The sequence below is a fragment of the Amblyomma maculatum genome, chromosome 3 (assembly GCF_055883805.1).
Source record: "Amblyomma maculatum isolate TAMU_Amacu chromosome 3, ASM5588380v1, whole genome shotgun sequence".
NCBI classification, from domain to species: domain Eukaryota; kingdom Metazoa; phylum Arthropoda; class Arachnida; order Ixodida; family Ixodidae; genus Amblyomma; species Amblyomma maculatum.
In genome coordinates this window covers 116765371-116779653 of record NC_139346.1, presented here as the reverse complement: position 1 = coordinate 116779653, position 14283 = coordinate 116765371, and the positions used below count along the sequence as shown (strand labels likewise).

The 14283-nt window shown below is 46.9% G+C and overlaps 1 non-coding gene across 1 annotated transcript; it reads left to right on the top strand.

Annotated features, from left to right (window-relative positions):
- Window positions 1-808: 808 nt before the first annotated feature.
- Window positions 809-928, top strand: LOC146195772 (U5 spliceosomal RNA). The gene has a single exon (XR_014706245.1). It is a non-coding gene; the product is annotated as a U5 spliceosomal RNA (small nuclear RNA).
- The last annotated feature ends 13355 nt before the right edge of the window (window positions 929-14283 follow it).

Below are 14283 nucleotides of genomic sequence, written 5' to 3'. Positions count from 1 at the left end.
ACCTTATAAATAATTACCTGCTAGAAGTCTGAGGACACCGCTATAGCAAGCGTGAGTGGTTTTCATTTGTGTCCTTTTTACACTTCACTGGCGCTTTTCGACTCCTAATTTAAAGCGTTCTGTATTGCAAAAAAGTGGCGGAATTCCACATTGGCCACACTGCTCATATCATTTGTTTCTGTTTAAACTGAGAAATATGTAGGAGCGATTGTGCTTAAAATAAGAGATTCAGTTCAAAGAAATAACAAGAAATTTAGTTCAGTGCTCTTCATCGCACCCTTCTGCTTAACATTAAGAGTTATTTCTGCCCTCATTTTGCAGTAGAAGTCTTTGAAACTTGGCTCAACGTGCTTGTCGCACCGCAACGTGTTGTCCTGCAATACAGAGCTGACATAGATTCACGCGAGTTCTGGGTCAGTGTCGTGCTATCGCGCTATCGCGCTATCGTGCTTGCAACTCGTTCAGCTATCGGGCTGGGTTTGACTCTCGATAAGTTCTAGCCACGCGATTAAGAGAGCACCTCGCGCTATCAACTTCTCCGCCGCAGAGCGCTGCCGCGGCGGTTTTCGAGAGCAAAGCAACGTTCTGTGGCAGTTAATTTCGCGCCGCTGCCTTATGCATATAGAGTGTTCTTGAATAAGTTAACAAATCGCTTGCTGTTAACACGGTCTTCGCATTACGGGGCGCCCTATGCCTTCCGTCCATTTTTCAGGCAGACGATTTTGTCTTGAGTGGACAGCGCAAGCGGTCCTAGATAGGAGTCCCGTTTGAAGGACGTCGTCGGACATTGCCGTCGGGAGGGCATCGAACGCCCTGGTCCCTCCTGAACATACGAAATAATCTTTCGCCTTTTACTAAAGATTACCGTGGGGAGGGACGATGAGCTAATCGGTGAATTTTTGTGAGGCACTGCCAGTTTAGGCGGGGCCAAAATATTGAAACCATAATTAGAACATCGGAGCCCAGCGTCATTAGGGAACATAATTTAAGCTGATATTTGCGGAAAACGTTCATTTAGGCAGAAAACATTTCGGATATGTAAACAGAAGCCGCGCAGGCAGTTCTTTTCCGCACTGTTAGTCTTCGCCTTTTTTGTTGGTGTAGATAGGCTTTTAAAAGCTCAAGGTCTGCATTGCCTTTGCTCCTTCTTAGAAGCTTGGGGCTCGTGAGTGGTGGCTCACAACCAGTAGAGGCAAAGCAATGAGCGGAAAAGTTCGATCATACTGTTGTCCGCATTGTCCAAGCATGCTTCCCTTGCGTGTTCGTTCACGCAGATATTTCGTAAAAGACGCACGTTGCATATTTTACAAATGTTCCAGCGAGTCCTCAGCTCTACCAGAACGAGTAGTGACACGATTATGTCAAAAGACTTTGTAGTAGAGGCGATACAGCGTTACCAGAAGTAGTTTCATGCTTACTTAGCAAGGGGCCATAGGTTCGAGCTCTCGGTATTGTGCTCACTCCCTACTAGCCCCTAACTGGCGCATGTCCAACAAAGTTGTCCAAAAGGATCGGGAAAGGTCTCCAGGAAGGCGTAAAGTCTCTAACGAATCCGAGGAAACAGACTTCCAGCAAAGGACACCAAAAATGACCCGAGCAGATATCTCGGCTTCTTCACTCTCGAAAAACAATCATCCATTGATACAGGCTGGTTCGTCGTCTTACAAGAAGATGTGAACGAGAAAGTAAGCCAAGCCATTAATGAGAACTTCGTACACATAAACCTCAGTAACACAAGAATAAATAAAATGGCTGCTTCAGTATGCAGGTGACTTCAATTGTCAAGGCTTGATAGTTATAATTGATTGTGAAAAGAAAGTACTGCTGATTTTGTCTCTGCGAAAACTCGGAATGATTCTGTACCGTTTGTAACAATTGTTGATAAGAAGAGTTCTTATCAGTTTTTATTTAGCGAGCGTCTGTAAAACCGTTTAATTCTATACATGCAAAGAGAAGTTATTGGGTACATACATACATACATACATACATACATACATACATACATACATACATACATACATACATACATACATACATACATACATACATACATACATACATACATACATACATACATACATACATACAAAACGCATATTACTCACATTCCAAAGTACTACACAAAACACTCTATGGTACATAAATTGAAAAGATGATTCCCCAGAGAGGGGTGAATACTATAGAAGGGGGGGGGGTTCTAATAATGGGGGGGGGGGTTCTAATAATGGACGACAGGCATCTCAAGTCTGCTCCCCCGTACAGCATAGAAGCGCGTGTGCCAGCGCCGAAGACACCGCGTCTCGCCGTCCATTTCTAACTGTCCAGACAGATACATCCAGATGACGAGGCGCAGCCTCTGCAAGGATGGGTAAATTGCTCGGGCGGGAGTTCGGCGCGCCTCAGCGAGGCACCTGTGACGCCACAACACAAACAGAACCACAGTGAACACAAGGCGTTCAGAAGGGTAGCGCCGGCGCCTGACACCGGGGTTCATGCGGGCGTTAAACATCCTATCTGCGAGCCGCCACATTGTTTTCGCTACTACACATGCGAAAAAAAAATGCGAAAGGCTCTCAGGAGCACCGCAGTTGGCACAATGGTCATTGGGTAGAATACCTTATCTGGCAAGGCTCTGTCTCGTGGGAAGGACGCCCCAGCGTCTAAGCCAGTCAAAATCTCGCACTTCATTTGGCATCCAACAAGCTGCCCACGCTCGCAATTTGGGGATAGCGGTCTCTCGTTGCTCATCAACTGAAAGCCTGCGAAAGGCAACTAGTTCGCTTATGCGTATGGCTGGTAGGTCGCCTACACTAACATCTCACAGGTCTACATCAAGAGTCGACTTTGTCTCGGCAACCTCGCGGTAAAACGGCAGAGGTCTGTCCGCCTGTGGACCGAGATAATGTTCGGGTGTAAGCACAAGACACGCCGTACTCATCCAGTACAGGATGAGCGAGAGGCCAGGGTAAGATTCGTCAGCCAATAGCCTCTCCACAAGCCTTAACGTGAGTACTCGAGCCACTGTTGTGATGCACGGCAGGCCAACGCCTCCCCTGCTTCTAGGAAGGTGTAGGATGTGACGGGCGGCTAGCGCTGTCCTGCCATTCCAAACAAAATCCCCACAAGAAACGCGAGTCTGTTCGCCACACGGTGCGGGATTGTCGCGACATGCGCCACATAAAAGGTGAAAGCGCATGCTCGTGTCTTGACGACACTGACTTTAGCATTGAGCGTGAGGTTGAAACGCGCTGCGTCAGAAGACTCCGCCTATACTGTGCATATACAAATAGCTTGCGATACCGTTTTGGTCAAATGAACATTCCGCTTTGTGACAACTGTGGTGAGGTTGAAACTGTGCAACATATCCTACTTGAGTGTCCTGCGTACGCTGACGAGCGCGCATACTACGAACATAACATGGAAAACCTCTTCTGAGTGCCTTTAACAATGGGCATTGTTTTAGGTCCCTTAGCCTGCCCTAGGCAACAAAGACTCGCAATGAACTTTTTATTTACGTATTAAAAAGACATTGGAATTTTCGACAAACTTTTAGTTCACCTTGAATGTTACCCTTCGGCCTTTTTCACGCTGTGAACTCTATAAGCACATGTATCGGACCATGCATTTCATAATTTCATTTCATACCATTACTCCACGATGCACCTTAGAACACACTTAATGGCCGCATTTTATCTCCCCCTTCATTTCGTTTAATCTCCTCACGATTTTCCACCTTTACCTACCCGAATTCCCCTTCCTATACAGAGTAGCAAGTCAGCGAAATTTAAACGCTGGCTAAAATCTCTGTTCTTCATTAAAGTGTCTCTCTCTCTCTCTCTGCGTCAGAAAGAGCGTGCATTGCTTGCAAGAGAACTACGTCTCAGGTACGGGGAGAAACCCCGCTTGGCTGTAACAGCAAGCCAAGTACACGCACTGCGTCCACAAACGGTACGTCAGCGGCTAAAGGGCCCCTGATCTGACCGAAGCGGAGTGCTTTACTTTTCTTCGTGTTGAGCTGCGCTCCGCATAAAGCTGCGTATTCCGAAAAGATGTTAAAAAATACAATGAAACTGTCATTGTCACGCACGAAGAGTGATATACGCTGCAGCGAGTCGAGCGAAAGTATGAAGAGTACCGACGAGAGCGGGCACCCTTGACGCAGTCCCCGCTTAATCGGAAAGCTGCCGGTACTTTGGCCATTTAGTACTAGTTCACTGCTAAGGTCTATGAAGAGGCCGCGTAGGAGCTGGACTAATTGGTCAGGAATACCAAATGAGCGGAGCACGGCGAACAAGTAACCACGTTACAGGCGTATTCAAAGACGTCTCTCGTCAGTGTCAGCGAAGCGAACAGCATCGTCCAGGTACCCCGCAACATTGGTATGCGCTAACCAAATCCTGCAGGTAGACTCGCACCTTACGGACGAGCAATGTGGCTACAAGTTTATAGTCGGTGTTGAGGAGGGTAATCAGTCGCCACGATGAGGGACTCGATGGTGTCATGCCCTCTTTCTGAATTAGAACAATATGGCCGACACTGAACGAAGGTGGCTTGGCTCTGCTCTTTAGAAAAAAATTTACAAACCGAAGTAAAGAAGGACCGAGGATGCCAAAGAAAGTGGAATAAAAACCGGCTAATAGCCCGTCAGGACCGAGAGCGGTCGACGGTTCATGGCGCCTAAGGGTAAACGCACCTCCCCCAAAGTTGCCGGCTCCTTAAGTGCCGAACATGCGTCTTCTGGAAGTTGAGGAAGAGGCCCACAGAAGGAACCGACAGCGTCTTGAAAACGATCCTCCTGGTCGAGGCCTTGCGACGAAAAGAGGGCCGCAAAATTCTCGGTACACGAGCTGCGGATGTCCGCGGGTTCCGAAGACGTCGTACCGTCCGCAAGCGTGGCGCTCTCCACGCGAGTGCGCCTGTTACTGCTCTGGCCAACGGCTCGAGCGTGTCCGAGGTCCGCGGCATCCTCAAGCGGCACGTTGGATGGACCCGCGGAGAGTGATGCGCGTGAACTGTCCTCGAGGATGCGGTGATAACGCTCGCGCAGCGTCTCGAGATATTCGCGCATCGCGAACGTAAGCGTACCACCGCCAGGTACGATGCGCACCATGGTTGTAAATGCGGACACGCCGCGCCTTCTGCGCACACAGAAGAACATCGCGCCAGCGTGTTTTCAGCGCGTCCCAGGTAGCAGGTGTTATGTCACTAACTGCGGCCACAGACAAGCACAACTCTCGGCGTTGTGCACTCTTCATCGTGGAGTACCGCTGCATCCATGCGCCACATCACGAGGCTGTTTGCACACGCCGGGGGCGTATTTGGGTTTGCTCGGTACGGTGGCTCCGCAAGAGACAAAACGACAGAAGAGACGAAGAAAGCGGGCTGTTCAGACTAGCATCTACCGCCCCCAGGAGCCGAGCAGCCTAGCGATTAGCGGCGCATGCTTTTTCAATGGGCGTCATGTTGGACGCGGCACTAGCTTGAGAAAGCCTATACTACTGCTACTACTGTTACTACTACTACTACTACTACTACTACTACTACTACTACTACTACTACTACTACTACTACTACTACTACTACTACTACTATTATTATTATTATTAGTAGTAGTAGAAGTAGTAGTAGTAGTAGTAGTAGTAGTAGTAGTAGTAGTAGTAGTAGTATAGATGAAGACTCGTTTCACTAAGTTGGCCCTGAATTGTCTGTAGGTAACGGCCAAATTAACTGGCTAAATATCTTCCCAGTTTTAATTATTAACGATAGTAATATTAATTGGTTCACAGGAAGGGAAAGGCGCAGTATCTGTCACACTCGTGTCTGTGGACACCTTCATCCCTTCGTGTCCACAGACACAAGTGTGACAAATACTGCGCCTTTCCCTTCCTGTGAACCAATCATTATTATTATTATTAATTAAAACTGTGAAGATAATATTTAGCCAGTTCATTCGGCCGTTAACTAGACAATTTAGTGCCAACTTCGTGAAACGAATCTTCCTCTATACTACTACTGCTACTAATGATAATAATAATATTAATAATAATAATTAGCAGAAAATAATACTGTGTATTATTATTATTTAGTAGTAGTAGTAGTAATAGTAGTAGTAGTAGTTGTAGTAGTAGTAGTAGTAGTATTAGTAGTATTAGTAATTGTATTATAGGCTCTCTCAAGCTAGTGCTGCGTCCAACGAGACGCCCACTGAAAAAGCATGCGCCGCTAATCGCTAGGCTGCTTTGCTCCTGGGGGCGGTAGATGCTAGTCGGAACAGCCCGTTCTCTTCGTCTCTTCTGTCGTTTTGTCCCTTGCGGAGCCACCGTACCGAGCAAACCCAAATACGCAGCCCGGGGCTGCCCGCAGAATAACCATAACAGGAAGTGATCACTTAGTTTAAACACTGTAGCAAGTCAGGTGTCATGGCACAGGGGATGTAAACTCGATCTTTTCGGCTCGCGCTCTGACCCCTGATTCGTGTTGCCTCGAAATGGTCTCTGTGAAGAGTGACCCACGCGTCCTCTAAGCATAATGATCGTACTAGCTTTCCGAGTTCCTTCGTGTGGTAATTAGAGGCGCCGTGACCAGGCCCCCTGATGTCGCGCATTGTGTCTAGAACACAATTGAAATCCCCGAGCAGAAAGTGGGGCACGTTATCGAGGAAGTATGTCGTGATGGACCGAAAGAACTCGTTTGTCAAACTGCGCGTGACTGGCGCGTACTCGTTGACAATACGAGTCCTGCGGCCATCTAGAAAAACGTCGACGATGACAATCACGTGCCCATCTATGCCATTTGTACGATAAGCACATTCCGTGTATGTTGGTGAAAGAAATATCACGCCTTCGTCACGACACCGAGAGTCTGTTAACGAAAAAAAGGCCTCAACATTGAAACGAGAACGAAAAGAAAGGACATCGGCGGAGGTGGTTGAAGACCCGTTCGGCACAAAGAATTCTGGTCTTGGAATAAAGTGCTCACACTGGAAACGCGTTTTCTGTTGATTTCCTTTTTCTGTCCCTCCTGGTGAACTGTTTTAACCATCAGGGAATGTATTGAGAGGAATGGAGTATTAAGGTTTCGCAGAGGCGTTCTGCATAAGATAATACAACTCAACAATATAATGATTCTGTATATGCATTCAATGTATGTTTTTTGCTCTGGATGCCATGTGCTTCTTAATGGGCGCGACGAGGAGGCAGCCTGTTTGTCAGGCCTCTATCTGATTTTTGGTCTGCCCCCTAGACAATTGTAAGTGTACTGTTAAGATGAAACACTTTCACTTCACTCGACACGAAAAACTCAGCCGGTATACCGCCCCGCCGTGGTGGTGCAGTGGTTAGAGCGCTCGACTAATGTATCCAAGGATGCGGGATTGAATCCCGACCGCAGCGGACGCTTTTCGATGGAGGCGAAAAGCAAGGCGCCCGTGCGTTGTGTGTTGTCAGTGCGCGTTAAGGAAGTCCGGCTGGCCAAAATTTCCAAAGACCTCCGCTATGGCGTCTGTTATAGCCTCAGTCGCTTTGGAACGTTAAACTTCACAAACCAAATCCATCAGCCAGTGTACCAGCGGATAACTCCACTTCTTTGCTGAATTTTATTTGCAGGTTACGTTTATTTCTTTTAACAGTTAATTTTATATTGAGCCACAATGCATTTGCGTGGGCTCATATGTCGCCCTGTTCCTATGTAGTGTGTTCCTTGCTGCTACTGACCATTCCCTGAACCGAGAGCTTGTAACCACGGAGTACTTAAGCTTTTAGATATATGTCGATAATTGTTTAATTGGTTTACCTTACAAATATTGTTGACCTGCATTTAGTTTCTGAAAGTATTTCAGCCCTTTTTAGACAGCATGAGAAGAGATTACATTTTACCATGAACTCGCAACTAATGTTTCGTTGCTGATTTTATGGTTTAGCCAGCAGTTTGGCTTGCGTCATATCTGATGGCATTAAATGTCCCCTGAGCACAGAAAGAGCTGCTTTCACATGATGCCGCGCAGTCAAAGATAGTTAAGAGAGGCGTAGCTAGCCCAGAAGATCAAATCAGTCGATATTGTCGACCATAAACCCTGACTGCTGATTGGAGGGTCAAATTCTAAAGATAAAGCTCAGCTAATTTGGCCATCTGATGAGAAGAGAGGAGTCGCTGGAGAAAGATTTGATGTTGGGAAAGGTTGAGGGCCACCGGAGAAGGGGTAGGCAGCGAACGCGATGGTTAGATGGCATCATCGAGGCGCTGCAGATGAAGTTATGTGATGTTAGAAAGATAGTGAGAAACCGGAAAGCGTGGCGTGACATGGTCCATAGGGTCACGAAGAGTCGGACCCGACTGAACGACTGAATTGAACTGAGCTAGCCCATGCTTGGAATCTTGCGACAAATTCATGCCCGCATGCAATGCGCACCAGCTTCAGCAATCAAGTTAACAGGCTTCTTTCAGCCCACGTCCCCTGCTTGGTCATTCCAGCTGCAGCTAAACGTATTTTTTTTCTGCCTTACTTCTTTTAGAAGATTTAAACCACACTTTTTTTCCGTTGTCTGCTCTTTTGCGTGGGCGACGAACCGCCATGCACCGCCTAGCTGAACAAGTTAAATGTTCTGCAATGCGTATTTGTGTCGGATTCTGCTTCTTTTTTTCTTATATACCAATTCACTACGTCTTTACGAGTGCTGGATGGTCAGCACACTCTCAAAATCCCCCGGTGGTCGACATTCTTCCGCGGACCTTCACTACAGCACCTATTTTGCTCTTTCATTCAGTATCACCTTTTTATCTTTGCGGCGAGGTGCAAGAGTTCACGGATGTGTTTGGCAGGACCTGCAGAGCGTCTTTCCTTTCCTAAAACAAATGCAAATTTTTTACTAATACCTTTAATTATCTTCATACCTAGTCCCACAGAGCCAAACCGTCAAGCAACATCATGCCAAGCCATGCCAACTAGTGCCTTGGCACGCCTTTATCGGTTTAAATAATGACCGGCTTTATTTACTATGGTTTAAATTGACTTAAACACCGTTTAGTTTTCAGCACCACAAATTCAAATGCATAGAAATTGTACTGAAGGCACCCTGTACGTCTTCCAAATTCATGAGGCAGCAACTTTTATTAAACATTTTTTAAAACTTATCCCCTTGTATAGTCAAAATCTAGCGCCTCGTCATTTACAAAGGATTGACAGCGGCAAGTTGAGAACACCGCTACCGTAATGACGAGCGGTTGCTTATTTGCATTCTTCGTCTTCCAGGAAAGCTAATGCATTACATATATCGAAAAAGTGTGACAATTCAGTATTTACCGGCACGTTCATTACCATTTCTTGTTCTTTAAATTTAGAAATGTATAGAACCCTAGGTGGTCGAACTTTTCGGAGTCCTCCACTTCGGCGTCTCGCATAGACTTAGTCGAATCGCTTTATGACGTTAAATCCCACAAACCAAACCAAACAAAAACAAACCATGTATACAGTGCACTGTCTCTGTCCTCAATCTTCGTCCTCGTCCTTCACGCTATTGAATCCATCATGAGCAACCAACTAGCCAGAATTTCAACTTCTATTATCACGTAGGTGTTCGAAATAAACATGAAATAGCACAATTATGTCATTCCTTGAATGAACATTTAGGGGAATCCCCCAAGGTGGAGTGGGCTTGTAATAAGCGAGTAATTACTCATTGCCTCCCACCCAAGCGCAAGAGGGGCATCACTCAGGAGCTGTTCTATGACAACTCCCTGGGGAGCGCCCTGCTTTTTGATGCCCGGGCGGGTGTGCAGCGCACGAAGAAATGGCATGCGCGGATCGAGGGCAAGGACAACGCGGATGTCGTGTGTGTGGTGTGCGGGCGGGAGGCAGAGACGATCGAACATATTGTGTTGACTTGCCAAGTGCTCATGCCATGTCAGCCTAGCGGATCAACTTTGCCGCAGGTGCTGGGGTTCACGTCTGGACAGCCGCAAGGAGACGCTGCGGTGGACAATGATGCGACACAGCGGGATGAGAGGGCTGTGGCTGTGGAGACAACCAAACGACGCCTTGAGAACTGGATAAGGCATACTAGATAAATAGTGTTGTTGGCGTTGCGCCAGGGTGGAACAGACTCCGTCACAGTAGGGAATTGACTTGGCTAGGACCTGTCTGGTCCACCTGGTAAAGAAGGGAAGCCTCAGAACCAATCTAATCCAATCCAAAAGCCATATGGCTACAAGGGAGAGCTTTCCCTTGTAGCCGTATGTCTGCGCTTGGGTGGGTGTCAATGAGTAATTACTCCCTTATTTAACGTTGCGCTAATTGGCCTGGTGAGTGAACTGCCAACTAACATTCACATCAGAACATATGCTGACGACATCTGCATCTGGGCTTCTAGTTCGACGCGCCCACAACTACGTGCGAGATCGCAACGAGCTGTGTCATTGACATCGATATACCTACGGCGTCAAGGTTTACTGTTAGCGGCAGAAAAGTGCGCAGCGATCGCATTTACGGGAAAATGTGTCAGCCGCTACCCGATTACTCTTCATAGAGTCGTAATACCGTACGTATCCAGGCACAGATTCTTGGGGGTAATTATTGACCACCGACTATCTTGGTCGAAACATATTACTATGGTGAAGAAAAGGCTAATTAATTTTGCCATGTACTTTGATTCATAGCTGGCATGAAATGGGGACCAACTGAGCACTCCTTAATACGGCGTTACGAGACTGTTTGTTGGCTACATCCGGTACAATCTCCCAGCACTCTCTAGTATGAGCATTTCCTGCTTGCGGACTTTAGAGAGTGTGCAAGCGCAGGCACTGAAAATATGCCTTGGACTGCCCAGATGCTCCTCTAACAAAGGCACAATTGAAGAGGCACATGCTCGCCCGATATCCATATACTTGTCACTCGAACCACTTCGTATATATTTACGAGCACTTACTAGACACCGTTTTCACCCACTCAGCAAGATTCTGGATGTGCGACCGGACTGCAGTTTTACAAGTGCACTCCGCTGCCATCAGTCGCAAGTACCGACAGGAGATGCCCTCTCATATCATCCCGCCCAACCACCATGAACGATGGACAAACCTTTGGTGCATCTTCGTGTTCCCGGAATACTAAAGAAATCCATGGTACCACTTCGTGGGCTCAAACAACTTACTCTGGCGCACATCTGGTCAGAATATCCTAATTATTTTCACGTATACACCGATGTATCTATGTCAGCACAGGCATCCGCTGTAGCTGTGGTCATACCAGCTCAGAAAACGACTCTACATTTCCTTTTGGGACATACTTCAACGTCAACCGCTGCTGAACTTGTAGCCATTCGGGAATCTATTCGCTACATATGTGAGGGACCACCTCAAAAATGGTGCATATTCACGGACTAAAAAACGGCATTGCAAAATTTGGATAACTTCTTACGCCTCACTGCCTACCAGTCCCTGGCACTAAACATTACGGAGCTCCTGACATCCGCCCAGCTCCAAGGTTACAAGATAATATTTAAATGGATCCCTGCCCACTGCGGACTCCATGGGAATGAACAGGCCGATGTTGAAGCGAAAAGCGCACTCAGCAATGGCCTCCAAACAGCTGTGCCTTATTTAAGAGCGGATACCACATGCCTTCTTACGAGTTGCATGAAGAATGCTACAGCAGCTTACTGGGCCCAGCCAGAAGTCCGACACATTCGTCTAAAAAGGCTCGATCGAACATTGAAAATTTATGTTCAGCGTGATATCCCGCGTCATCAGGCATGCTTACTAGATAGACTTCGTTTAAACGTGGCTTTCACGCGCAAGTACTTGCACTTAATTGGACAGGTGGACTCGCCGGAATGTTCATCTTGTGGCAACCCAGAGACTGTGGACCATATATTATTGGTGGGCCCAGTGTATGCGGGCGAAAGAAGTGTGCTAGCCGCTTCCTTGAAGCGTTAGGACAAGAGGCCTTTGTCGGAGGAACTGTTGCAGGGCGCTTGGCAGGACAAGGGGAAGGGTGTCCAGGCAGTACGTGCTCTTTGCCGTTTTTTGTGCGCCAGCGGGCTTGATTCGCGCTTGTGAGGCAAGCTACTGTGTCTGTATATATAATTCATATGCCTTCTCCTACATCGTCACCCATCATGATCTTCTTTCTTCTCCCCTTACCCTTCCCCAGTGCAGAGTAGCAGGCCAGATTTGAATTATTCCGGCCAACCTCTCTGCGTTTCCTTTCAATAAATCCATCTATCTATACTCTCTCTTACAAACCTACTCCAGCTTGGTGGATTCCTCTAAATACTCGATCAACACCGTTCCCACTTCGAGTTATTGAACAATTCGATCTCGCCCTACCATCTAACCTGCTGACCATCCTCGTTGGCTGAGTTAGTAGAGGGACTGCCCCGGATAGGTGGTGGTCCCGGGTTCGATCCTCTGATCCGGACGAATTTTTCTTTAGCTACGAAGTTTCTGAGAAAGCTGTATAGCTTTCCCTTCTAGCCATATGGCTGCGCTTGGGTGGATGTCAATGAGTAATTACTCCTTTATTGCTCCACTTCAAAGGACTGCGGTGGTCCCGGTTTCGATCCCCGGATCAGGACGATTTTTTTTTAACTACGAAGGTCCTGAGAAATCTTTTTCTTGTAGATGTATGGCTGCGCTTGGGGGGATGTCAATGAGTAATTACTCCTTTGTTATGTCAGTTCCAATTCCGATCTCCCTCTACGTGACATAAGCAATTATTCCAGCTCTCATTTTGTCGTCGACTGACGCAGCTTTGAAACTTTGTTACTGGTGCTTGGTTACACTGCAGCATGTTCCATTAGAGGCAACATGGATTCACGCGAATTCTAGACCACGGCCACGCGATCGTGCTTGCAACTCATTCAGCTATCGTGCTGTTTTTAACATGCGATAAGTTTCAGCCGTACGATTAAGAGTGCACCCCGTGCTATCGGCTTCTCCGCCGCACAGCGCTGCTGCTGCGGGGGCCAAAACTAATGCAACGTTGTGTGGCAGTTAATTTGCAGCGCTGCTTTTTGCAAATAAGGTGCCATTGAATAAATTAATAGAACAATTCCGGATATCACTATCTTTGCATTAGGAGGCACCCTATGCCTTCCTATCATTTTTGAGGGTGACAATTTCATCACGAGATTGGAGCGGAATCGGGCCTAGAAGGGGATCCCGTTTAAAGGGCATAGTCAGACGTAAAAAAAAAAAAAAAAAGCAAGAAACTTCCTTGAAACAGTGCCCGCAAATAGAACCGAAGAGAAATACTTGGAACGTTCAATGTTGGCACCAGTGAAAGCCAGAAGTATACAGCAGTTCGAATAAGCGCTCTCAGAATTCGGACATGACTCTTGACTTGTTTCGAGGCGTTCCTTCCAACGAAGCAGTACGGCCAAGTAAATGACACTCGCTCGAAAAGAATGACCCGTATCCCCTCCCCCGCTAGTTCATTTTTCTGATTTTAACTTTGCTTCAGCTCGGCGCTGCTGCACCGGGCAGTCGAGGATTGCGTGGTACCGTTAAAGAATTGCAGGGGGTACATTTCAGAGATGTGCCTAACACATTTGCTTTTTATCCATTATACCGCACAGTGTCTTTAAGATGTGTCGTTTTTGACATTTTTGGTCTTCATCGGTGGACCTCATCGAAATGCGGCGCTCTAGATAAAAACAAAAAACAACGTTTGCCGAGGTTAACATCTCATTCGAACGCTACAGAAGCATGCAGGCCCCTTCCATCAAGTGGTTTATCAATAGTCTTCACGGACGCAGGCGAGTCAAATGAGTCGTTTGATATTTGCAGAACTTCTCTGTTTTTAAACAAAACTTTCACGCATGTTGGCACGGTGAATCAAAGTAGTGCTTTATACGCTCCAATTTTCATCGCTCCATTCATACCAATAAAACTTTCTGTTAATTAGGCACCCATGACACATAACTACAGCGCAAAAGACGGGACAGGGATGAAGGAGGGACACCCCACAGCGCTGTGTGGTGTACCTCCTTCATTTCTGTCCAGTATTTTGCGCTGCAGTGCCGAAAACACTAACTCGCCCAAACAACTGCTTTTGTCCAAATTACGCACATTGTTAAAAGCCACCCAGATGTTTTTTCTAAATAGATAAACCTTCTTCTTCTATCATAAGCGGGAAGGCTAAAGCAGTTAAATTTTTCTAGTGGCCGCGTAAGGTTGGCTTCTTGAGCTTCAAAGTGTGCGTACTGGTGCAGATAAACGTGAACATAGAGCGCTATTGTTTTATAAACGCTTCACATGTTTCCTAAATGAAACTGATACTGAGCCATGAGA